We start from the raw sequence: 27,161 nt of genomic DNA on the forward strand, positions 1-27,161 counted from the left end.
GTGACTGCAAGGCTAGAAATGCAAAGGCTGCAGAAGCGTTTCACCAGTATAATAAACAGTGCAAAGGCAGTAAGTTTGGCAAAAGACTTAACTGACAGCGAGCAGTGAAGAAAGAGGAAGGACAGGGGGAATCACAGGATATATATATACGGACTGTTGGAGAAGGATTGATTGGATGTTGGTTGCCATGGAGATGGCTTCATGGGAGTTGTAGTTTGTGTTTATGTTGAACTTTGAACTGGCTGTTGAATAAAGAGTGAGGAAAGACATGCATAATCCTCACCTCCGGTCCTGACATAGAATTCAGGTTCTGAGTTTGCTCGCCTGGGTTTTACAGTGGTTACTACGAAGGATTGATTCAACACGAATGCTGAAGTTGCTCACCCGATGGGCAAACAAAGAGTACGAGTTTTGGCACCAAGTTTATATACACAGTTATGCGCTGTGATTAGTGCAGAAGATGTGACATCATACTAAATGTCATGGAAAATGTAGTTCTATACAAAGTTTAATTTTCATTGTCTGCTGTGGGTGTGTATGTAATAAACATCAAAGAAGGAGAAGCATAATCCCCGCCTCCATGTCCTAACTAGAATTGAAAATTCTTGAAGTGTTAGCTAGAAGATGTATTATTTTGCAACAGACAGCGCGGATGCTATCTAAAGGGCGACACCTAAACCTCCCCGCGATGGAAAGCTATTTTATTTATAATTTTGTTCGGGTCAGGGGAATAACCTGGAGCTGAAAGACAGCAAGCTTGCTACTGAAAATCAATGTTGTCTCCAAAACTTGGCTAGCAAGCACTATTAAGAGCTCTGCGGAAAGTAAAAATTTTTACTGTGTAAGAAGTTTGCCCAATTACAAAATACTCAAGTAAAACGTTTTAAAATAAGTAGTATTATAAAGCCGCGGATCCAGGGTATCCACTTTCAAGGACTGTGGGACTACCACTCCCGTTATCCTCCAGGGATCAGTTGACAGGTACGGCGTGCTTCAGTTCCGCTCACACGTCAGGCTCCCAGCCTTCAGGAAGGAGGAATAGGGTAAACGAACTCGGGGGCGTGACTGTCAGTGTTGGTTGAAACCACTCCGTTCCGAATGTATACGCGGCTGCCATGTTGAAGTATAGCGGTTAGACAGGCAAAGGTAAGGCAACAGAAAATGAATCATCAAACAGCATCGTTTTTCTTAGCAAAATAACGAGCATTCGGTAGATGGGCATAGATGATTTACGAAGCGTGTACAACATATCCACGTTTTGAATATACCCAAATTGTAATAATGTTTTATTAAAACTAGGACAATGCACGTACAATAGGGTATAAACGCACTCCGCAACGGTGTAGCATTTTAGTTGTTTCATTTGGTGAAATTATGTTGCCACTCGCTGTGGCATCACTATCAACAGGTACAGAAAAAACGTTTGGTTCAGTCCTGTCCTCTTTTACTTTCTCTTGCTGGCTGGCAAGGTCAATAGACGAAGTCAGGCTTCAGAGTCTGCATATTCTCTCTCTACTGGTGCCCGGTCCACTATTGTGCCTGCTCCTACTGCCTGCGAACTATTTCCCGCAACACAAGTTGACCTGCGACTCATCCTTAAACGCGAATATTTTCCTTCCCCCGCCTTCATCCAACCACAAGATGGCGCGATTGGCGCTCGACGTGGGAAAAATGGCGGGCGAGAACACTTCCGCTTCCGTCCAGCCTCGATGTGGTCCTTGCGGCTGTCGGCTGAGCGGTGTGTGGCTCCGCCATATTGTCTGTGTGAGCCCGGCAGGAAGCGGAGGCCGCGGGGCGGGGGAGAGGCGGCAGGTAATGGGGTTGGACATTTGTCTATAGGTTGTGGGGTTCACTGGGTTGGAGGTGGAAGAGAGCTTCGCCAAAGGGAGTAATGGATGGGGTGAATGTTGGGTTCTACCAACGCTTCGGAATGGAATAGCGAGGGGCACTGGCGCCTGTCATGCGAGGAGGTAAAAGGAGGGGGTGGGAGCTGGTGGGGTTATTCAGTTAAGTACAAGTAGCGTAATAATTCCCGAGAGGGGCACCTTTGAATGGAAGAGTGAGTCTGCTGAACGTTCCCAATACGTGAAGTAACGGGGTTCTAGTTCTCCTGTGTATGGGCTCACCAGCACTATTGGGAATAGCAGGGCGAGTGATTAAATATTGATTTGTGCTCTGTATCCAACACTGCAATAGTTACGGTTAAGTGCCTGACAGCTTGTGGCTACAGCTCTTTGGTATATGCATCTCATATAGATTAATGGTGTGTGCATGTTCATGTCTGTACAGTCTTATGAGCAATTAATAATAATTGTAGAGAGGTGGCCGCCTTTGTGGTTAATAGGCAACCTGTCAATATTTAGAATGTTTAATCTTTATTTTTCGTGGTATGTGGGTGTTCCATCAATGCATAACACTTAAGACTGCCAGCTTTTACATATGTATCCATTCTAGTGGTGCAATATACTGAGAGGCTGATGTGACCAAACTCATATTTGCGGTAAGGCCAAGCCCCCCCTCTCCTGTTGCAAAAAAGGAAGGACTGCAATTGAGGCATCTAGCAATGTTTAAAAGAAGGGGTCCGTTAGCCACAGCTTTAGCTGTTAGAGGGGCCACAGTGCATAACCTTATTTCTAAACCACACCTACATTGTTGCCCTGATGGTTCTAAAAGTGTCCAAGTGCATATAATAATTAGTGCATCTGTGGGAGGTTTAGGCACCTCGGCATATTTAATGTAAAGTAATGAGTGAAGCTGTTGGTGTGACTACTCTTGCAGTGTGTCAATTAATAAGAAGTTGGCAACAGCTTTTGATATGCAGACAACCATCCCAATACACAGAATGGGCGAGGGTACAGCAATGGGTAGGTTGTACATTTTCCAGAAAGCTTTAACATTAAGATAAAAAGGCCTGCCCGGCGAAGCATGTCTTAGAATGATGGGCTAACAGCCAATTTTGGTCGGTGTTTGATCAGCCCAGCAGTTCTTGCGTGGCGGTTCCCACTGTTTTGCTTTATGACTCCCATCACTACAAGGTTTAAATTAATATTGGCATATCGGATCCGGCATGATCGCTCCAAGGCTAAGGTAATGCACTATAATCTAGATACACGTGGTTATGTACAAGGCCTGAAAATAATCCAGCCAGGCCTTTTTATGGTGCATGTGAGTGATAAGTGGACTTGAGTTGGATATAACTTGTCAAACATCAGGACTTTGTCCACAGTACTGAGGAAATGGATACAGATTTGCTGAGCATTTGCACCCAATTAAACTTTTCATTAAGAGTTTCGCCGTTAGTAACACGAGCGTTGCTGAGGGCATAGAGGTGTTAAGTGATGTTGTTCGTGGGTACGCTGGATGTCGTGATATGACGGGGCTGTTTTTTAGTGGAGATATCACACCATAAGTTATCCAGTACAATAGGGATAGGATTGCAGCATTGAAGATATGCTTAGGAAAGGAAGCATTACGTCGTATTATAACATAATTATGTAACACTAATTTCCACAGTTATTGATGGCCTAAAGGCTGTAACAGGTCTTTCCACTCTCGACCATTGAAGGATGTCAGGCAGGGTTTGCCTTACAAAGATTTAAGCCTGTGACTTCCAGAACACCCAGGTGTCAAAAGGAAACATTTAACTCACTGAGACACCCCGCTGGGTACTGGGAACTGCAAATTTAGTAGCAAGCGTTTATCGTTACGATTTGTGCATACACACTTTCCACATACTCACACAGGTTGATGGTGGTTGCATTAAATTCCTTATGATTTCACAGACCTTTCCCTGTAACAAAAAACTCCTAATGGCATTTAGACCCCTTGAGTGCATGTGAGCATCACAATAATTAGAATAATTGGGGAGGACGCACACAATTGAGTAATGTTGTGTGCATTTCTGGTGAAATGTCACATGCCCGCTATCTTGGAGTACGTGGAAAGCAGCTTTTGAGGTGTTAATAGTGGTACTTTAGATATACATGAAGAGGTTAAGAGTTAGCAGTGAGCTTAGTCTTTGAAGGAGACCTGCGACTTAAGTTTACTGGAGATGGTTTCTGGTTTGTCCTTGACTACCCATCATTTATATCATTGTTAATTTTCTGCATTAGTCTTGTGTAAGTGGGTGTGATATCTGCTTTGGTGGTAAATGAATAGTGCAGTAATGTTTGAAATAACACAGATTGGTAGCATTGAGGTATCTTGGATTATTGTAAAGGAAGACACCAATAAGTAATTTGGACCGCAGCAGTATCTAATATAAATTAGAGAGAAACTGAAGCTTTAGCAGGCTGCTGTCACCTGCTGCTCCTGAACATTGCCTTGAATTATTTTTATGTTTTATCATATTTTGGATGGGTGGAAGTTGAAATAATCTACTATTTTTTTTTTTACAAAACATTTAAGCTCCCCAGAAGACGATCAGATATTGATTTCCTACACTTTTGTAGCATGTAGTCTTTGGGTGCTGGTAACGTGTTATTAACCAACTGGTTTAGAATTATAATGCGAATGTCTGGAAGTTTGGGGTTTGATTTGTGCTCCAATTCTTTGAGGAATATAAGTACATAGTGATTCTTGTTTTGGAGCGTCTGGAAATGTTTCGAATAATTTAGATGCAAGGTTGTCTTATTCTGGGAGTATCAAATAACAATGGAGAAGAAAATCTCGGAGAAGAACATCACAACTCAGTCAAGTTGGTACTCGGTAGCTGTACCTAGAATGGTCTTCAACTTTCTCTCGAATTCCTATAGAAAAAATTGCTTAAAAGCATTCATATTTATAGAATTTGAGCCTTCATCTATCCTGAGGCTGACTTGCTTCATTATAGGACTACTCCTCATTGGTCTCCACTTGCAAGGTTGTCACGTATGGCGGTAGTGGTGGTGAAATAATTTAGATCAAGTATGCCATCTGGCCTCCAAGTCCAGGGGCATTAGTATGCTATCATAGGTTTCCGCAAGATGGTGTATTGCTAACCCACTTAAGGAGTTAGATGGTTTTGTATACTAATTTTTATTCCCTGAATGAAGCGCTTTGTGCGGAGTCGGTTTAAGTTCTGATGAAAGGCCACCTAATGCTTATTTGGGCTAAAAGTACTGACTGAAAAAAGTCGCTCTATCCACAGGATCAAAACATTCCCGTCTTCGTAACCCTACATACTGGGGACATCGTTAAACCTTTTAGTGCATCAGCAGGTAGATGTACTTTCCACGTTTTTCTCCGCTGTTTTCATCAGTTGAGGACCAACTCCAGGCAGTATTTGCACATCCACTTGTGACAGACACTAAGACCTTCCTTATTCATGAGGGTTGTGAACAATATTGGTAACTATCCTAGCAGATGCAAGGAGGAAGACTGATGAAGCATGCCATCCTGTGGGCCTGTGAGGACTTACTTCCTATACATGTATTGTATTGTAATCGTATTTATATAGCGCTTACTACCCCTGCCGAGGCGGCGAAACGCTTTTCGATGAGTAGCACGCTACTCTGGAACCCAACAAGAATTAGTGATGGATTAGTATTGTTAAATAATGAGTACAGTTGTAGTATTATTATGAGTTAATTTGAGCCGCGGATATGAGAGTTTGTTAGACTGGAGTAATGGAGGGGTGGAGGAGGAAAGAAATCCAGAAGTGTTAATTGGGAGTATATCCTTCATTTACTCAACCCAAAGGCTTGGGATGAGTAAAGGGGGGCAGAGGGGGAAGAGTATGTGGAAGGGTTAGGGAGAGCATAGTAGCAGGGTGAGATAAATGCAGGAGAATTTAGTAGGGTTGTGTGGGAGGTCACAGTAGTAGGGTGAGGTTTGGTGAGTTAGATGTGGAAGCGGAGGGAAGAGCTTAGGCAGAGATATTTAGAAGATGAGTGGTAGAAGGGATTTGGGATGAGTCAGAGTGAGAATGGAGGATAGTTTGATAGAGACATGACATAAGAGTGATGAGTAGATACGTGTGATAAGATGAGAGCAGGAATTCATAGATATCTAGTATAACAACCCACCCAGGAGCCATGCAATGATCCTCGAACATGCCAAGCACAGAAACAACACATATATATATATATATATATATAATACATAATTAGAACCATGGGTAAAAATACTTAGTCAAACGGGTTTAAAGAGTGTGTGTGTATTTTATTGTTATGACATAGTAGCAATACATATTTTCTAAAGAAACTATAAATAAATAGAAATATACATATAATCTGAAAAAATATTTATCAACATAGGCATGTGCAGTTCATAGTTGTTTGAATAAGGTGGTTATGAAGGAAAGAGCCAACTCTTGATTAGTTTTCTGAAGACAAGAAAGTTATCTGTGGCTCTTATAGTTGGGGGTAATGAATTCCATAGTTTGGCTGCTTGGACGGAGAAGGATGTACCACCTATAGTATTTTTCTTGTATGGTGGTGTTCTAAGGCGGGGTGCCAATCTTGAGCGGAGGGTTCTTTGTTGGATGTACTTGGTAATTTTCATTCTGCTAAAAAGCGGTCCTGTTCCATGTGTAGCTTTGTGGGTGATACAAAGCAGCTTGAAAGTGCATCTTCTGGCAACGGGTAACCAGTGTAGTGCTCTCAAGGCAGGGGAGATGTGGGCTTGCGGCTTTATATGTAATAGTAGCCTGGCTGCGGAGTTCTGGATACGTTGTAGTTTTTTCATAACAGATAGAGATGATCCATGATAGAGGCTATTGGCATAATCCAGTTTGGATAGTACAAGCAAGATTGTAGCTTGCACCTTGTGTGGAAATCCGAGGTGGGGGAAGATGCGTTGTAAAGTCTTTAAGGTGATGAAGCTTGTGCGTGCTAATTTGTCTACTTGGGCATTCATAGTTAACTTGGAATCCATGGTGATTCCTAGGTTTTTAACTTCCTTGGATAATTGAGGAGGTGGTCCGAGATCGTCAGGCCAGACGCACAGAGGGTCATAATTTTTCCAGTCACCACATATGAGTATTTCTGTTTTGGAGGTATTGAGTTTGAAATGGCTCCAGGTCATCCACTGATCAACAGCTCTGAGGCAACTGAAGATTTGTGAGTTTTAAATGTTTTTGGGGAATTCTAATTTAAGTAGTATTTGTGTGTCATCTGCATAGTTGTAGCATGTGAGATGGAAATCATTGATCAGTTCTGGTAAAGATATCATGTAGATGTTGAAAAGCAAAGGTGAGTTGATTGACCCTTCGGGGACCCCTGCTTTTGTGAGGTAGGGTTAGTGAATTTTATTTTGAGAAATTCTCCTTCTAGTAATTTAAGAGACCATTATTGTGCAACCCCATTCTGAGAGTATTCAGAACAGCGTTGTGTGTGATTAGAGCTTTTGGTATTGTGGCATATAATAGTAGTCTCTTATTTCTTTTAGTGGCTTTAATTGTGGTTTTCATTGGTTAACAGATTTAGCAGTATTGAAGCGCCAGAACAAGAATTTTGGGTGGGTGCTGTCCAGGCAGATATAGGTGTCTCTCAAGCAAAGCAGAACAGTGGCCACATCGTCAATGTAGCCAAGCAGGATTTATTGTTATCTTGGTATGTAACAATTGATGCGTCTGAGCTCACATCAAAAGTTAGGGCAATTTTGCTAATGTTGTGGGCCAAAAGTAGTATTTTGGAAGCATCTTGGAAATTAAAGGATTCTTAAAATGCAGCTCTCACTGAGTTGCTGTGTATGGGGGAAATTAAACTGGTGATGACCTGCTTTGAATAAAATACTGCACAGTGCAAAATAATTATAGGTGACTCAATACATCGCAAACAGAAACCTGGCTTGGGTGTGCTGGATATTGGTAAGGGTTATAACTATGTCCACGTCATCACTGTTTATGCTGTTTTTTGGTATCAAGAACTACAGACCCTGATGAATAACAAACTGATTTTGGGTGATTAGTTTGAAACTTCATTTTCCCACATGTTTGTGCTTATCTGCCAGCAGGACTCTTCTACTTTGCTTTTTCTTTCACAGGCATGTCGTTAATACAATTAAATTTCATTATTATATTTTGGAAATGCAATTATTTGGTCCACACAGAGCAGCTGGTCAGTTTCTGCAAATATATACATGTTGGCATCAAACACAAGCTTAAAACCCCAAAGAGAAACATGTAATTGTCATGAAATTAAAGTCTAAAAGAAAAAGAAAAAATTAAGAAACTTTTGGCACACAATTGATAGTAGGTTAGTTGTATAGAATACTCACGTTCTGCCTTTAAATGTCTGCATCATCGTGTGTCAGGGTGCAAACCTTCTATTAAGGATTTCCACTATCATTTAGTAGGGGTGGATATAACCTTGCTGTGGATACCAGCGCATGCTGAGAATTGACACAAACTGTCCAGACGCCAAAATTATTACCATAGATGGTTAATGTCATGCTATTGATGCCCTGTGTAAATCAACAAATAGAACTATTGAGACAGGGCTGGTATTATTAAATGGATGTCCGTTCTACCTAGAATCTCTGCCATTAGGCTATCTATTGTATTGGCATTTGTAAAGTGCAAACTGTCACCATGCTGGTATCCTGGCGCAAATAGTGTTGCTGGGCCTTAAAGCAGGCACTGTCGTGGACAATTATTTAGGAAGAAGCCATGTCTTTAAGGCCTTTCTGAAGTTCAGCAGATCCGTGGATGATCTGAGAGAGGAAGGTAGCTTGTTCCACAGCAGGGCAGCTTGGACTGTGAAAGGGCAACCCCACCTGTCGTTTCTTATGGAACTTATTCATGCAAACCGGATGTGCTCCGCTCCAGTGGAGGGGTCCCCCTGGGGTATGTGCTTTAATCATACGTTGCAACTGCACTGGAACTTAGCAATGTAGATCCTTGTGCACCTGGCTTTGAACGTGATCCTGTGCCTGATTGGCAGTCAGTGCAATTCTCTCAACACTGTAAGCAGAGGATCTATGGGGTCTTTTAAGAGCATGTTTAGCAGCTGCCATCTGGACCCTGTACAGTCTGTTAATCAAATACTCCCAGTAGCAGGGTATTACAGTAGTTTAGTCTGAGTAGAAGACTACGAGTGTTCTAGCAAGGGCGAGCACTTTCCTGAGACCCCGTAATAATGTAAGGCCAGTGCCAGCCACTTTTGAAACATGGTTCTCCAAGGATAGGATAACTTTTCCTCAAAAATGACCCCAAGATTGCGGACGGCACCAGATGGGCTAAACTCCTCTTTTGTATAGCGAGGTCTAAAATTAGGGGGAAGTTCCAGCCATATAAATGTTTGTGGTGGAGCAGCCCAAAAAAATATCGGTTTTGACCCCGTTTCTTCAGGTAGTTTGATTTCATCCAGTTAAGTGTCTACCATTCATTTCTGAAAATCCTCTACATCATCTTGTTGACTGCCCTTGATAGACAGGATCACCTGGTTATCTGCATACTTGCAAAGTTTGCCCCCAAACACCTCTATCAGAGATCAGTGGACTCATATAAACAATGAATGATATAGGACTGAGCTCTGATGCCTGGGGAGCTCTCTGGCCCATATTTTTGAATTCTGAGCAATCAGGTGGCAGTGCTTCCAGCCACTTCAGTACTGTGTGCTTCCCTCCAATTGAGGCTAATCTGGTTAAAATGATCTAATGACTTACATTGTCAAAGGTTGTCGATATGTCAAGCATGACTAAGACGGTCAGCTGTCCATTATTGACCCTCATCAGTATCTCCTACATGGCAACAAGTAAAGCTGATTCGGTGCCATGCCCTGGCCTAAACCCAAATTGTTCATATTCCAGGAGAAAGTGGTTCTCCAGTTATTGGGCCATCTTCCCACTCGCATATCGCTTCAGTACCTTCACTGGGAGGGAAAGAAGAGATATCAACCTGTAATTACTCTGTACATAAGGGTCGGTTTGGGACTTTTTTTAATAGAGGGGGTAATACCGCTTTTTTCCCATTCTCTTGGTTGTATTGAAAGCCAGGACTGGCCTTCTTTTGGCCAGTCAGACCAAAAGAAGGATGGACCAATCCTGGATGAGAAAGTCTTGATGCCCACAAAGGAAGTTCTCAAAAAATTTGGGGTGCTGTGGTTCTAGTACATCATTGTGTGCCTTGGATACATGTTTGCATGTGAACTTAATCAAATACCCAGATCATATAAATAAGGGAACCCAGGCAGGTAAACCACAAGCGTTCCTTAAACCTTTGAATTGCGAGGAAACCCATCAACCAGAAAGTGTTGACTATTCTATGGAAAATCTATTTTCAACTCCACTTCCTCAGTTGAATATTTTTGTTCCTGCAAACTAGGAGGAAAAGTCGACATCCTCAGAGGTCCATTACCTTATTTTTCGACCCCATTCTAACATACACTCTAATTCTGTGATTGTTGAGCACAATGGGAAGGTAACTATTAAGCAAGTAGACAACGAAAGGAATATGGAAAAGTCAATAAAAGGGAAAAAGTTGTGAAGAAAGGGTAAACGGCGAATTTCTAACAAAAAAAAAAAAACAAGAAAAGTAAAGTTTGATGACCTGGTACCTGCAGGAACTCCCTTTCCCAAAGAAGATCATGAAAAGGTCCAAGGAAGGCTAGGTTTAAAGACTTTGAAGATGTAGGATCTTCCCCGCCTAGGAAAGAACTCCATATAGCACCCCTGTGGGGTCCCTCACTGGATAATCCGGATAACTCACCTATCGTAAAGAGGGTTTTGTCTTCCCTAAATCCATGTGCTAATCCGTTTTGCAATGCGAAATCAAACCCAGTGACTTGGAACTTAAGTTCTGTCACAGTTGTGAGAAGGAGAACATCTCCCAGCATTCTGAGACGACTTTGTCTTGAGTTTTCTGTTTTATTGGATTTGAACTTAATTCTGAACCATTCTTTTAATTTCTTGCTTTAGAGATATACCCAAGTTAAAATTAACTGAAAGTAGTGATATCTCCTGCATGTTCCTAATGCAAGGTCTTAGATCAGTAAAGACAAAAGCCTGGTTTTATTCCAAAACGATTGTAAATTTGATTTTAGTTAACTGTGAACAATTGCAGTGTAGAGGCATAGATGTGGTTCCAGTGAGGGGAAAGGACTTCCATTTGATTAGACTGCAGTCCCCCACTGTTCATGTGCAAACGGAAGTAATCTCCTTCATGGGTGAGATCCTTGCGCTTCCTCCTTGGAAAATATTACGGTCTCTCTTTTCCATGGAGAAAGAGTGGTGAAGCTTGTTGAAGATTTAACCATAAAGGTCATGTGGAATTTCTTGGAATGCAGCAGGAATAGAGAACCATATGGGAAAATTAGATTACATCTGCTCCCTTCAGGCGGATCTAATCTGTATCCAAGAGACCTGGAGTGTAACTGATCTCCCTTGCCTTGTTATTTAAAAAGAACCTAAAAGATGCTATAAGGGGTAAAAGTTTCCTGTTGGATAATGAGTCTTGTCGCTAAAAGAGGAGGCTTAGGCCTTTAACCAATTCTGTGATTTTTAATTATCACCAACCATATTTATCTTTGAATTTACCACATGGAGTACAGTGCTTTTTCATCTTGTTGAGATTAGATAGATTCCCTCTAAAAGAATTAACTTCCAAGTGGGATGAATCCTTAAACATCTTTGATCTGTCAGTTGGGGGTACAGAATTTTAAGCATATGCTATTTGTTTGTCCCTCCTTTGTTAAATTAAGGAAAAGATGACTGAAACCGCTTTTCTTGAATTTTAATATGCGTTCAGTAGGAGAGGTTTTGAAATATATGTACAAGCTACCAAATGAAATATTCTGTTTTTAGGACTTTTAAGTTCTTTAAGTTTTTTTTTTTTCTTTATTACCTTTATTGATTTTATTATCCATTGGTGGATGCAACGGAATGTACTTTCCTAATAAACTATGTTTAAGCATATTTCACTTCATAGGAATATAAAATGCGAAATGAGTCAGCAGGGACGTGATGTGCAGGCACCTCCCAGAAGCTATTATCGTAGGATTAATGCACTCTTATTTTAGGATTAATGCAACACAGTAGATTGGTGTGGAATTGTTATTTTGTATAAAGCTGCTGGGCAATAACCTATCTTTTATATATCAACGCTTTGCATAGGATCATATTTGTGTAATTGGCTAGAGGGGTGGCGAACTAAAGCGATCATACAGAAGTTTTTTTTTTCTTTGCGACTGTCGTTATATATATGTAAATAATGAACTGTATTCTAAGACAAAAGTGATGGGTAGAGATATGATTGTATTTGAAAGATAACCTTGTTTTATATCCTTTATTGAGTATATTTTTAGTTAATGTATTGCTTTTGTTGATTCGTGTGCATGTGGACCGCTTTGGAGTTCCAAATCTTGAAATAAAAAATAAAATACAACATCACTACCCAGTGATAGGTTACAGAGCAGTAGAGTGGGAGGAATGAGTTCCTCTTTCATCTCTTTCCACTCCCTCAGAGGCTTGAGTGGGGAGCCTGGTGGGATTGATCCCACGGGCATGTGTAAACATTTTTCTGTGATAAGTTCAAAGATGTTCCAACAACTACGTTGAGTGTCGATCGGGTTTTACCCAGCCTTCCAATCCCTATTTGAAAATTCCTCCCCTGAGGAGTACAGGGTAGCGTGTTCGGGAGGTGACAGGCTGGGGGCATCCAATGTCATCTAGAATATAATTGATCTTCTCATTGAAGAAGTCAGAAAGATTGTCTCATAGCTCTTGTGGGGGAGTTATTTCCTGTTTGGTACAAGGCGTGTTTGATAGGTCTCTTAAGATGCCAAAGACCCAATTGGGACCATTTGCAGCAGTGAGAATGGAATTGGCATAATACTCAGATTTGGCAACCTCATTTTTGTAGCTGCGGAGTGCAGCTTTTAGGCATCTTATCAGTTTCATTGTAGTGACTTTGCTATTTCAGCTGAAGTTTCTTACAGGCTAGTTTTGCTACGTTCTAAGAATCATTGTTCCAAGGAGTGGGCTGTTTACAATGAGATTTTAACTTGGTCAGTGGGATTTCTCTAGCCAGAGTGCCTGTGATCTCCTGCTCGCAGGCTGTGTAATTTGATTCCACAGGGGTCATAGGGTCGAAGATGTTACTAAAATTAAACAGTGGTCCTGAGGTGGGTCTCTTCAGTTTTGACCATGCCCTTCCTGACAGAATAGCTGTTGTGGCCAGTGTTTGTGGGACAGAAACCCTTCACCAAAATAAGAAAGGGAATTGGATCATGGTTCATCCAGTGAATGGGTATTTTTTTTTTTCTTCCACACAAATTAGTTCCTCAAGGGCAAAGGTAATGTCCAGAGTATGACTGGCCTGATGGGTGGGGCCACGCACACGCGGTTTAAGACACGAATCTTCACACGCGCCTTGCAACTCCTTGAAAGGGGATGAAACACCACCCTCTGCCCAGGGGTTAAAATCACCCAGGATAAAGAAATTGGGGTGGAACAACATCATGTTGGAAAGGACTTCAGTGAAAGAGTGAAGCAAAGAAGTTTGACGTCCTGGTGGTAAGTAGCACTGTACACCTGAGCAGGCAGTTCCTTTCATGGTATGTAAAGGAAAAACCCATTACCTCAGCACCCTCTGCTTCATCAAGTGGAAGCATAGTAAAATTCAAATTGTCATTAGAGTTAACTACTCTGCCTCCCTTTTTATTGATCCACAGTTTACGAAAGGCATTAAAACCAGAGGGGCATGCCAAACCAAGGTCTGTCATAGAATCAGAAGTGGTCTTGGTCTCTGTGATAAACTAGACATCCCAAAAGCCAGAATCCAGCATTAGGTGGATATGGCAATAAGAAGGCCCCCTTCTCTCAGGTGCTTTGCTAGATGCTAAAGATGGGAGACCGCGGATTGTCTGCCACCTCAGATACCAATTTGTAGCAGTTGGTCACTTTTGTAACTGATCCTGGTGCTCCTGCTCAAGTCAATGGGCCGAAGTCCCGGAGCCTCTAAAGTGCTACTGGCAACATGGCTGGTGCTGAGCGCGAATGGGGACAAACGGGCTTGCCTTTGGTGTGCCCACTGCCCATGTCTGCTGCGCGGTCTCCCCAGCATTCTACTTAAATATCCTGTCAGTTTGTGAACAACTAGGCTGGCAACTGAGAATGGTGGCGAGCACCTGCTCGCTCTAACAGACGAGTTGGGGAGAATGCAGTATTCGGGTAAGTTTATTTAAAAAGAATCAGTCTGAACACACCTTTAAAATGTTAACACAATTAGCTGACCCTTTTTTCATCCCACCAGCACTGCGCATGATCAACTGCGGCATGTGAATAAAGAGCGCCCGCAGTGGGCAGCAGCATACTAGACATGGGTGCATGTGCAACAAAAGCCTGCAGTAACCTAGCACCATGCTGTCAGTTTTGGGCACCATTGTAATTGATGGGCACACTTTCCCAATAATTCCACCATTAAGCTCGAGCTAGCATTATGCCAGAGCTGGGCATCATCATGCACTGATGTCCTATGACATTGCTGTAACTAACACCAGTTATGCCAGGGTGAGCATTTTTCAAGGTGTAGTTGCCCATCATGCCACTAATGCCCACAATGTGCAAATAATCATTTACCACCATAATTTGAGGGTTAGGCTCCCATCTAGTTAAACAGTGTGTAACTGGGGTTGGGAGGGAGTAGCAACAGTTAATGCAAGATTTTGCCCGGCTTAAGAACACAAATGTGCTCTGTCACATGCCGGGACACTCCTAGGAGATGTGCAGTCACTCCATGTCCACAGACATACAAGTCACTAACACTGCCTCTCCTTGCTTCTGGTCTGGCCGCAGGACCAGTCATGGAACTACTGCTAAACTGAGCCTTGCAGGCATGGGAAGCTTGTATGCGAGGCTTTGTGCTCAAACACTTTAACATCCTTTATTTAACTGTGTTTTGCAATTTTGGTTCTACGCCACCACCATTTTCCTTTTCACACATAGCCCAAACCCTAGGTTAGAATGGCCAAGAAAGGAGGGAGTTGCCTTTGAAACAGCTTTTGCCTCTTCCCTGACAAGCTAGTGTTTAGCTTCCAGATGCTGTGCCTGCTTCACCACTGCCGTTGTCGTTTTTCACCAATCTGTCTTTTGCCATAAACATTTGTATTCCAAGTTAGGAAACGCATGGTCATTTGCCTTTCCTCTAACCATTGTCAGGTGCGGATCTTCCAGGAAAAAAGTCATAAGAAATGTCATCTCTTCTTGCATCCAATTGCTTTAGCATCTATACGAATCGGGCAATTGGATAGCCTCTTCCTCCGGTGCAAACGTTCATATAAATCTTGACTGGCATTTTTTAAATTAATGAAATATTGAAAAAGGTGTATGAGGATAGAGTGCAGAACAAAATCGCATATTGCTATCTTCCAAAAACAAGTGTGATAAATCTAATTTCCCCACAGAGGACTTGTACAGAGAAAACCCTTTTCAGAATTTATAACTGGACTTCAGGTTCTGGAAACATAATTGAGAAGTCAGTTTGTTTTAATTTATCGGGTGCCCAGGGGAATTACGTTTTTGTGAATAGTTAAGTACAGTGTCACTTGAAGTTGGCATTAAAGAGTAAGTGAAGTTTATATATTTCGTGAGGCTTTGAGTGAAAGCAAGTCCTTATCTGTAATCTTGTTAAGGTGCAAAGTGGGTAATTGCAGGGATACCCTTTGTGGTAGGATTTGAACTTTATAAAATTAGACCTTGAGTAATTGAACTGGCTGGTGGTGATTTCCTGCAGATCACTTTATTTGCAGTTTTGTTTCACGACCTCAATCCTTTTTCATGTTGAATCTGCTAGTTCAGCACCAATGGTTTGTTGGAGACTGGGAGTAGATATTTTGTGTAATGATGCTGTTCTGAATGAGTTTACTCTTGAATTTATTGTCCTAAAAATAAGAAGAGTGGTTCATCATCTCCTGACCTTGTGTGTAATTTGAAAATTGTGAACCTGTAGCAGGCTTTTCTGGAGGAGGCATTTCTTCACACGATTATTTAGCAAGATAGTTGCCAATGTGATAACAAGTTACTGTTCTATAGCTAGATTTTATGGACACCTCCCTGGTACCCCTGAATTTACATTATAAAGGATGAAGGGGTTCATTTTCTGTTGAAGAGTTGAGATTTAATTAACATAGTGTAAATACTTTGAAATATCTTCCTCTAAAAGTTTGTTTGTGGGATCCAGCTACTTAAACAGTCCACATTTTCAGTCAAGAAAGGACTGTTAACTTGTTGTTTTTTTTTGTCTCGGACAGCTAGTCCGGTGAGGCAAGAGATTGTCGCATAGTAATAAGTCAACCAGGTATTTTGTTTTTGACATTAAGAGCTTGGAGTCTCAGCATGTGCAGTAGGAAGCAAGCTCTTAGCTGAACGCTAATCTCTTTCAAGTACTGCATTACCATTATTTTTTGGGGGGAGGTGAGTGTATTTTTTATTTAATTTTTGTTCTCTGAAAGCAGGAATATGCAGGGGTCGAGTTGTTTGTCTGCCTGACATACTCTGCCATGTCCCCTTATTGCCATGCCCTTGGTCAACAGATTTAGAAATTCCTTGCAGCTTTTAGCTGTACAGAGGATAAGCATAGCTGTTTCCACTAATTCAAAGGGCGTTCTTGACTTTTTATATATATATATATATATATATATATATATATATATATATATATATATATATATATATATATATATATATATACAGGGAGTGCAGAATTATTAGGCAAGTTGTATTTTTGAGGATTAATTTTATTATTGAACAACAACCATGTTCTCAATGAACCCAAAAAACTCATTAATATCAAAGCTGAATATTTTTGGAAGTAGTTTTTAGTTTGTTTTTAGTTTTAGCTATGTTAGGGGGATATCTGTGTGTGCAGGTGACTATTACTGTGCATAATTATTAGGCAACTTAACAAAAAAAAATATATACCCATTTCAATTATTTATTATTACCAGTGAAACCAATATAACATCTCAACATTCACAAATATACATTTCTGACATTCAAAAACAAAACAAAAACAAATCAGTGACCAATATAGCCACCTTTCTTTGCAAGGACACTCAAAAGCCTGCCATCCATGGATTCTGTCAGTGTTTTGATCTGTTCACCATCAACATTGCGTGCAGCAGCAACCACAGCCTCCCAGACACTGTTCAGAGAGGTGTACTGTTTTCCCTCCTTGTAAATCTCACATTTGATGATGGACCACAGGTTCTCAATGGGGTTCAGATCGGGTGAACAAGGAGGCCATGTCATTAGATTTCCTTCTTTTATACCCTTTCTTGCCAGCCACGCTGTGGAGTACTTGGACGCGTGTGATGGAGCATTGTCCTGCATGAAAATCATGTTTTTCTTGAAGGATGCAGACTTCTTCCTGTACCACTGCTTGAAGAAGGTGTCTTCCAGGAACTGGCAGTAGGACTGGGAGTTGAGCTTGACTCCATCCTCAACCCGAAAAGGCCCCACAAGCTCATCTTTGATGATACCAGCCCAAACCAGTACTCCACCTCCACCTTGCTGGCGTCTGAGTCGGACTGGAGCTCTCTGCCCTTTACCAATCCAGCCACGGGCCCATCCATCTGGCCCATCAAGACTCACTCTCATTTCATCAGTCCATAAAACCTTATAAAAATCAGTCTTGAGATATTTCTTGGCCCAGTCTTGACGTTTCAGCTTGTGTCTTGTTCAGTGGTGGTCGTCTTTCAGCCTTTCTTACCTTGGCCATGTCTCTGAGTATTGCACACCTTGTGCTTTTGGGCACTCCAGTGATGTTGCAGCTCTGAAATATGGCCAAACTGGTGGCAAGTGGCATCGTGGCAGCTGCACGCTTGACTTTTCTCAGTTCATGGGCAGTTATTTTGCGCCTTGGTTTTTCCACACGCTTCTTGCGACCCTGTTGACTATTTTGAATGAAACGCTTGATTGTTCGATGATCACGCTTCAGAAGCTTTGCAATTTTAAGAGTGCTGCATCCCTCTGCAAGATATCTCACTATTTTTGACTTTTCTGAGCCTGTCAAGTCCTTCTTTTGACCCATTTTGCCAAAGGAAAGGAAGTTGCCTAATAATTATGCACACCTGATATACGGTGTTGATGTCATTAGACCACACCCCTTCTCATTACAGAGATGCACATCACCTAATATGCTTAATTGGTAGTAGGCTTTCGAGCCTATACAGCTTGGAGTAAGACAACATGCATAAAGAGGATGATGTGGTCAAAATACTCATTTGCCTAATAATTCTGCACTCCCTGTACACGTATATATTCCTAAAACTGGACTGATTGCATATATTTTTGGGTTTGAAAATTAATGTGGGCTTTTCTCAATGTACTGCATAATAATGTGTGTGTATATATTGCATTTTTTTAACTCACTCATTGAACTGGTGTGCAGTATTTCTGTTTTTTATTTTTATGTCAGTAGTCCTAGAAAGCAACACGTTGAAATGTTCAGCACTCATGGGAGTTTTTAACTTGAACACTGTACTAAGATTGACCACAATCAGAATTGTTTGATCGCTAATATAGTTTGTAATTGCAGCATTTTAAACTAAATGAACACTACAACACTAGGGAACGTTTGTTACCTGTTACTTTCAGGAAATGTCCCAATATTGGATTTTTAATACCGGCCAAAACCATCTGCAAGCCCTCTTACTTGCATGGTTTACATGTCTGACTGATATCTCAAATGCAACCTGATCACCTGGGTTTCAGTCAAACTGCTCCTAACCGCCATGTTGGTAACTTTAGTTGAATTCCAGACACAGCAGCTTTCCAGTTTAATTTGAGTGAAAGCTGCATTGATTTGCAGTTTAAAAAAAAAATGTTTTCTTCAACAAAGAAGTACATATAAGAACATGGGGGCGTGGCAAAGGAAGATGGTCACTGCAAGTCTTTATCTGTAATCTTAAGGTGCAAAGTGGGTAATTTCAGAGATACCTTTTGTGGTAGGTGATGGATGTTATAACATTAGACATTGAGTAATTAAACTGGCTGGTGGTGTGTGCATGTGTGTGTGTGTGTATATATATATATATATATATATATATATATATAATTTAAAACTGCCCGACAGTATTTCTTGTTTTTGAGGTCACTGGTCCAAGAAAGCGACATGTACATATGTTCAACACACATGGGAATTTTTAACTTCAGCATTGTACCCAGATCAACCACAATCAGAATTGCGTGATCTCTGATGAAATAGTTTGAAATTCCAACATTTTAACTAAAAGAACACTGCTACACTCCCAGACTAGAGAACATTTGTTACCTATCACTTTCAGGAAATGTCCCTACATTGGAATTTTAGTACAGGCCAAAACCATCTGCAAGCCCTCTTCCCACTTACATGGTTTACATGTCTGACTAATAACTCAAATGCAACCTGATCACCTTGATTTCAGTCAAACTGCTTCTAACTGCCATGTTAGTAACTTTATTCAAATTCCAGACACAGCAGCTTTCCATTTTGATTTTTAGTGAAAGCTGCTTTGAATTGCTGTTTTAAAAACATTTTTTTTTCCTTCAACAAAAATGTGTGTATATATAAGAACATGGGGTGTGGCCACAGGACATGGCTGCTTAGGTGTTCCTCTCTGCGCTCCTGCTGGAGCTAGTGGAACCCTACATTAAGCCTGGGTGATCCTGCCAGTTTCTACCTCCCCTGCTGCCCTCCACCAGCTCCGATGCTTATATCCATCAAGTTGCAGGCTTTGTGCGCCACTGGGCTTCCCTGTGAGACAGCGATGGGTGTGGCCTTGCATGCCCAGGTTGGTGCCATTTTGCCCTGATGACCTATTCAACCTGGAGCAGGGCTAGAGGACCTTGCTGTGTATTAACTGAGGCACTTGATTCCCCAACTGGGTGGGGTCTGAGCCAGGGGGTTGGCGTTCTGTGCCAGGTGGGCCCTTCTGACAGAATGACCCGTGCAGAGACTGCCTGCAGCAAAGGAGGCTGCTGGTGGCCGTACTGGGCTGGTGGATGATCTGCAGCACCATGCAGACACCCCAATATTTTCTTACTATACACTGTGTAGGAACAACGGAAAACCTTTCTCTTCAAGAGGAGACTTTGTGACCTCAACAACGAAATACAGATGTTCCCAGCAAAATTGAGAGTGCAACATGAGCGAGAGGCCCTATTCTCTACTCCGGGAGATGCTAGCAACTGTCTAGACTCACTAGCATGTACTTCGAGGCAAGTCTACAGGGCTCGTCTTTGCTTGGCATACAGCGCCAATCAGCATGTCTGACGTAGGGGGCACTTAGAGCTTGGAGGGAGGTAGCCAGACGGAGAGGATACTGGTCTACTCTGCCGGTGCTTTGCAGGCTGTGGATGTGATATGACTCGAGGGAAGACTCCTAGGAACCCCGGGCAGATTGATTTAGCCAGTGACAGCTCAGACCACATGTGAACCATAAGTTGCACCCAAATAACTTTGAAGGTGGATGAGTCCAAAAGACTGTTACCCTAATCCATTCACTGCTGTCTCGCGGCATGGCTGGGACCAATTGCCACAAAGACGAGGTGCTGGAAGGAGACTGACTGCATGATGTATCGTAAGTCAACTATGCAACAAAAAAGAGACATTAAGATCATTACTCCTTCAGTTATCCCCCACAATGACGGCAAGAGTGTCTGCAACTGAGGCTAGTAGCCGTAGTTTAGGAGCTTGAGTGTCTCGGCAGTCACAGAAGAAGTGCAAATGAAACATGTCCATGGAGATTATAAACTTGAGGGCGACTTGCGTGCCCGGTCTATGTTATCTGAATTAAAGGAACCGTGATGTGTGGCCGCTTCTGAGGATGCGGAGACATAGTGTACTATTAATGCACCTGCGTTCGTCTGGAGGATGTGGAGTGAACCCTGGGTCATGGCTGGATGTATGGCAGACTTTTACTGACTATTTGTTCTGAATTTGACATACATGAATTATTGAAACCTAGCACTAGAGCGGAGGAGGGTTGGGGTTATGTAATTATTCGGCGGAGTCTGGATTGAGGGATGGGGGGGGGGGTGCATTTGGGTTGGTGTAACAATTGAGGCAAAAAAAGTTATGAAGGCATAAGCGCAAAGTCCCTCAAACATCCTGAAAGGGCTCAGCATTCCTGGGTTAAAAGGAACAGAATGCTTTTCAAAGTATGGTATTTTTGGGGAGCAAGCTTACCACTGTTGTTGTTTGTTAATGTACCCTGTGGAGTAAATTGTGTACCTTTTTAAACAAAGGTCTGTTTGAGAATGTTTTCTATTTATTTGGTTAGCTTCAGAACATTTAAAAGTTCTTCAAAAAATGTGTTCCATTATCGCCACATATTCGAAGGTATTCTACCTTTTTTTTTTTTTTTTTTTTTTAGGTATTCTAAGAGAATCCATTATTTTGAACAAGGGTTACAAATCTTCGTAGTTTGTCATTCAATAGTATATATTTCTTATATTACTGGATACGTTGAATTGACACCCCTTTAGGGGGAGGTGGGTATTTTTTGCTTGCCAGAACCAGACCATCATCTGTTCTTCTGTTCCTTTTAGTAAAGACATTTAATTTGTAAATATTCGTAAAGCAATGTCTCCATCTAATTCATCTTTTAGTCTGAAGCCCACTTGGGTACTGTGTTCACCTTATTGAAGACTATCATTTCATGAGTTAGTATTTAGGTCAGCTCTTGCTGAGCTTCTGCTTCTCATGCTGTGCTTTTTTCTCAAAGTTTTAGTTTCTTCATGGTAAGTAGTATGCATTTGTTTTGTTCTTCAGCGTGCGAGGGTGATTTGCTTTCTTTTCCGAAGGCACCTTTGCATTAATGTGCTCTCTTCTGAGCAAGCATTATATTCTTTGCAAGTTTTCTGCATTTCTTTGTAAGCAGTGTAGGCTTAGGTTTGACATTCTGCATGTGTCCTTTCTCACTAAAGCAAAAAGAACAGATGATGGGCGGAATGACGAACAATGCAAACATTCACCCCCAGTCACCGATCTGGTTTTAACCCATTGTTTTTTTTTTTTGCTCACGACCCCACCCCATTGTGGACTCGGCCATATGCAGATTAGTCTTGACCGCTCTCCATGGGAACAGTCCAGCCGAACTGCCAAGGCAAGCTCTCCCTGGACCAGAAACGACCATCCTGGGACTGGTTTCTGTCTATCCCCCCCCCCATATTAGCCAGGCTAGCTTGAATCCAGTAGTACAGTTTACATGAGACCCATGTCTGAGCATACCCTTCCCATTTAGGGCGACAAAAGCAAAAAGAACAGATGAACGGACGTTTTGCTCAATGTGCCATTGGATTCAAGCTAGCCTGCCTGATGAGGGGTGATAGCCCGAATCGGTCCTAAAATGCATGTTTCCATTCCAGGGAGGGCCTGGCCGGCCAGTTCGGGCTGTGCTGTTCACATGGGAGCAGGGTCAAGACTCGCATGCATATGGCCTTGTCCAAGCTGGGGTGGCTTGGTGGGCAAAAAAACGATCGACTAAACAGAGATCTGTGACTGGGGGTGAATGTTTTGCATTGCTCAGCATTCCACCCATCATCTGTTCTTTTGCTGTTTCTCATTAAGCCCTCTCTGCTTGTTTGGTTCTACAGAGTTTGTGAAAAGCTAACAGATAGTGAGGGTTTTGGATAGGAATCCAGCACCTCTGAACGTAGAGCAGAATTGACTTTTTACGAAGAGAGCTGGCACATGTCCCATGTTACCTCTGTAGATGCATGATGCTTTCCACACTGCCAATCTATGTTTACAAGCATCATAGTATATTTCATGCCTGGTCAGTAAGGCATATTTTTACTTGTCTTCAGCTGAAAATAATCTGCTCAAGGCCCTAATAATAATATGCCTTCTTGTTTTTACCTGTGCACTGATGGCATTATTTTTTAAAGTGTCTTCTATCCTGCCATGCATCTGTTTGTTTTGAGACTATGTATTTTTGTTAGGTATATATTCCCGAGTAGAGAAACTGTTCTGTGTGTAAAAACATAAGATTGACTCCTTAATAGTTCTTTCTCCAAAATATATTCTATTGGCTTTATCAATTTTGCAGTTTAAAAAAAAAAAAAAAAATAACCAACCACATTGCTCCCTCCTTTTCCCCCTTCTTGTGGTTGAGCTAATTCCTGGAGTTCAAGTGTATTGTCAGGATGCAGCTAACATGCTACTTGAAAAAGTGTTGCCTCATCTGAAAATTGTGTTCGGCATTTGCATAGTCTGAATCTGCCTCACCTGTTGGTACCAATGATCATATTAGTGCTAGGGAAAAAAGTGCCTTGTGCTTCTAAAGCTTAGCTTCTTTGAGCTTGTCCGGGATGCCCTTACTTGTGCCTGGGAAGTGAAAACACTACAATAAGCGTTTGTTTTAGATCTACAGACACAGTCCAGGTATTAAATGCGTGGGGAAGTTAAATGTTGATTGGTATCACATGTATTAGACATTGCGATATACAAATGTGTTCTAGTACCAGCAATGACTGTAATTTGTAACCAGTCGGTCAATACTCCTATAGCAAAGGGTTCTTCTAAAGAAAGACCTTTCCTGGCAGGCCTTGGTAATAATGCAAGGCTGTCCGCAACAGCAGTATGGCTGAGCTGCTGACAAGGGAAGGGAGTGGTGTGCCAATTCAATTGAGGCCCATGTCTAGATATCGGAGAATGGGAACGCATTGTGAAATAATTCAATTGAAAGGGGCAAAACGCTTGGGTTGTGTAGCAAGGGAAGCAGGGTGTCTGCAAGGGACAGGCTACAAGGAGGGGGAAGTAGTCCCTTTGAGGGCATAGCAGGACTCTTGATGGAGGAGAGGAAACTTGGAGCCAGCAAGGATAAGCCATACCCACAGTCTTCTGGCCTTGGTTTGTAGTGCCAAAGAGACTGACAGACAACATAGTTCCTGGTCAGAGCAGCTGTCTTGTTAACTGGTGGCCTGACTACCATTAGAAGATGGTGAATAATCTATTTGCATAACATGGGTCAGTGCACCAGCAGAACATGGTTGGATTATCATGTATACAAAGCACTGAAAGATCTTGCATATACAACTTAGTGGATCCATCACAAACTCCACTTACTGAGCTGCATATTCTTACTAAGTACTTTCTGTGGGGTAGTCAGTTTCTTGAGAAGTGCAGTCCAGTTTTCAGCTATTGATGGTTAAACGCAACAGGTACTGGGAGAGCCGATATGTCTAACATGCTGACACATGGTGTATTGGCATATTCTGAGAGACGAAGGAGGGATCTAGCAGAAGGTCGGACTTTATTTTTAAAGTAGTTTGTAGTTCAGTGTGAGACTTGAGTGGAGGAAGAATAATACATCATAGTATTAAATTAGACATGTATACTCCAGTGGTTTGAGCCAAGACATGAAAGTCTCAAGCCAGTCCCTAAAAGAGGCTGGTTGAAGGAAGTCTGTGGTTGAAAGCCTCCCGCCCCTAAGCACCCACCCAAAGCCCCCAAAGGGCTGTTGAGCTGATTAAGAAATTGATACCTCTGTTTCACTGATCAGACAAGAGGATGTGTAGGTGTGGCGTCTGCAAATGCACATAAACCCCACCCCCTCTCCTGTTCAGCCTAAAGTGGTACGTAACCATGTTTGGTCCAGTTACATGCTAAAGAGTGAATATGTGAAGAGTTTATTCATTAGTATCTGCTCAAGGGAAGGTAGCTAAATAGAAAATCTGATGTTCTTTTTATGCTTCACATATTCAAGGCCTCTGGGCCTGCCTTTTTTTTTTTTTTTAAACTTTTGTATTACATTTTTCAACCGGTGCATACCAGATTAAAAAAATACATACAGAACAGCGCGGTACTTTGACACCAGAGGTAGCAATAAGGAACAACTGTGAACGCCCATAGTATGTAGGCTCTGCCTATCATAATATATCCTATGAAGGATCTTAAACAGAATTAGTCGCAGCCTGGACCTGATCGCAACGTCTTGGAGGAAACATCAATGCAGCTTCCCAGTCTGTATCCTCTTTGTCCCTTAAGTCAGCCTCCTACCGTCTGCGTAGTCTTCTAAGGGTGTCCGGCATATTATTGTTAAGGGTCCTGTGCACCATAGAGGCAGCTTTCACAGTTAACTGTTCTGTCAACAATCTACCTTCCAGCGAGGCATATTCTGGTATTTCCATCCCAGGGAGGCCCTCCAAGCATGCCTCAGTCGAGCATCGTAGAGGAACTGCGTCTTGTTGAGCCCATATGCGGCTGCCCTCAATGATTCAAATGGCATAAGATCCACCCCCACCCCTTCTAACACAGCTTCTAGATAGGAGAGTCCAGTGCGATCCCACACCTCAAATCCGATCAATTTGCCAATTTCCAACAGCCAGCCACCCTCTCACAGGGGGGGTCATCCTGGTGGGTCTGTGCATCCAACCCAGCATCTTGATAGCCCTAGGCCTAACCTGTGTAGCAGGCAATAGCCGCCTCACTTTCCTCACTACCATATAAGTAATGAAGACACAATCTCCCCTCCCACTGTAGTCTCTCCAACCTGAAAGTAGGGCGATTACCTATACGTCCAGTCATTAATGTTGATCAGATGCGCTGCCCAATAATGTTTCAATGCCTGGCAGAGACAGGACCCCGCTATATTGATTACGTTGCAGGATTTTGAGTGCACTGCGCTGGTGTCTTTTCCCATTAAAAAGGCCTGTACACACTGCTCCAGGGCAGGGAGAACCCACAGTGGGACCTGATAATACATGTTTTGTAAAACATTTATTAACTTTGGTAGGGGAATTGTTTTAAACACGCCCACCCTACCAATCAGGGAAAGTGGGAGCCTTCCGCCCCGCGCTACATATCAGCTCTGTACATTTCAGTAACCCTTCCTAAATTCCGGGCATGACAGAGGTCCGCCACATATCATAAATATGCCAAGGTACTTGAATCCCTCACTTGAGTATTTTAGTTGACCTGGAAGGGAGTGGAAAACCGTGTCCTCCTGTGGAGCATATAACACTGACTTATCCCAGTTAATCTGGTACCCAGAATAACTCCCAGTCTCTGCAAAAATCTGGAAGAGTCTCGGCAGAGAATTAAGGGATTTTGCTCAGCTTTTTGAAAATGCTCTGCTGGAACCCTTTAAGTTCTGGGCCTTTCCCTGAGCGCAGCCTTGTAAGTATTCCCTTATGTGGGGTAGCTCTTGAACTGGCGGGCCGGGTACAAGGTCCGATAATAGTCAGCGAAGGCCCCTGCAATTTCCTTATTTGAGGAAGCCCAAACTCCCTCCTGGGTCTCCACCTCATCTATTCACCTCACTTCCATTTCTTTCCTACCTAGCCAGGCCAGGAATTTCCCTGCCTTATCTCCTGTTTCATAGAGCCTATGCAATCGAGCTCTACTTTCCGACTCTGCCTCCGCACTAATTAACTGCAAGTGACAAAGGGCGGGAGGAGCCAGAACCTGTGCCAGGGTCCCCTCCGTCTCTAGGAGTTGCTGCTCGTGTTTTTCCAGAGTTTTAGACAACTTTTTCCTCTTCTGTGCCATTAAATTCTGCAACTGTCCCTCATCACTCTTATACGCCTCCCAGGGTATCATCGAGGACTCCACCATCCCCAGATTTTCCCATAAGTATAATTTCTTGTCTACAAGGAGCCCGTGTGCCACCTCATGGTCCTCCAAGCCCCGAGCTTCCATCTTTGGGGGTCTCCCTTCCTACTTCCCACTCCGTAGCTTCAGGGGGAATAGTCAGACAAACACCAGGCCAAATAGTCCGCCTGGCGGACAACCTCCACTTCCCCCGCGGGGGCAAAAATGTAATCTAGCCTAGAAAATACTTTATGGACCCCATAAAAGTAGGAGTATTTCCTATCCATGGGATGGGCACGTAACTAAAGATCAATGGCCCCAGTATTGCTGCAAATTGGTACAGTAGAGTATGTTGGCCCTTACCCCTGAGCGCTCCAGCTCCATATCCATTGTGTCATTAAAATCTCACACCATGTGGGTTGAGGAGTCCGCTGCCAATAGAAGTCTAGGTGGAGCATATACACTTAAAAACAGTACTTTCTGTCTACCCCAGAGCCCCTGTACCCCCAAATAACTTCCAGCTTGGTTTACCCACTGTCTTGAGATATGAAAGGGGTGGGGGGATTTACAGATTAAAATTGGTATTCCCCTGGAGCCAGAGGTGTAACCTGTATGTGCCAATTTAACATGGGGCCCCTCTACCCAAAAATTGACACCTGGTGCCTTTGAGATGTCTCCTGTAAAAACACAACCTCTGGGTGTATTCTCTTTATGTACTGAGACA

General features: G+C 42.4%; 1 protein-coding gene across 4 annotated transcripts in view; it reads left to right on the forward strand.

The window, feature by feature from the left end:
* Window positions 1-1,060: 1,060 nt before the first annotated feature.
* Window positions 1,061-27,161, forward strand: part of CSNK2A1 (casein kinase 2 alpha 1) — a 99,761-nt gene continuing 73,660 nt past the window's right edge. For 2 of the 4 annotated variants that reach the window (XM_069243314.1, XM_069243317.1), the window contains exon 1: window positions 1,701-1,812. The gene's annotated coding sequence lies outside the window, so the exon portion shown is untranslated. Of the gene's footprint in view, window positions 1,147-1,700; window positions 1,971-27,161 lie in introns of those variants that run through there. The other 2 variants (XM_069243316.1, XM_069243315.1) reach the window with 2 other exon arrangements.

The sequence above is a fragment of the Pleurodeles waltl genome, chromosome 7 (assembly GCF_031143425.1).
Source record: "Pleurodeles waltl isolate 20211129_DDA chromosome 7, aPleWal1.hap1.20221129, whole genome shotgun sequence".
Taxonomy (NCBI): Eukaryota; Metazoa; Chordata; class Amphibia; order Caudata; family Salamandridae; genus Pleurodeles; species Pleurodeles waltl.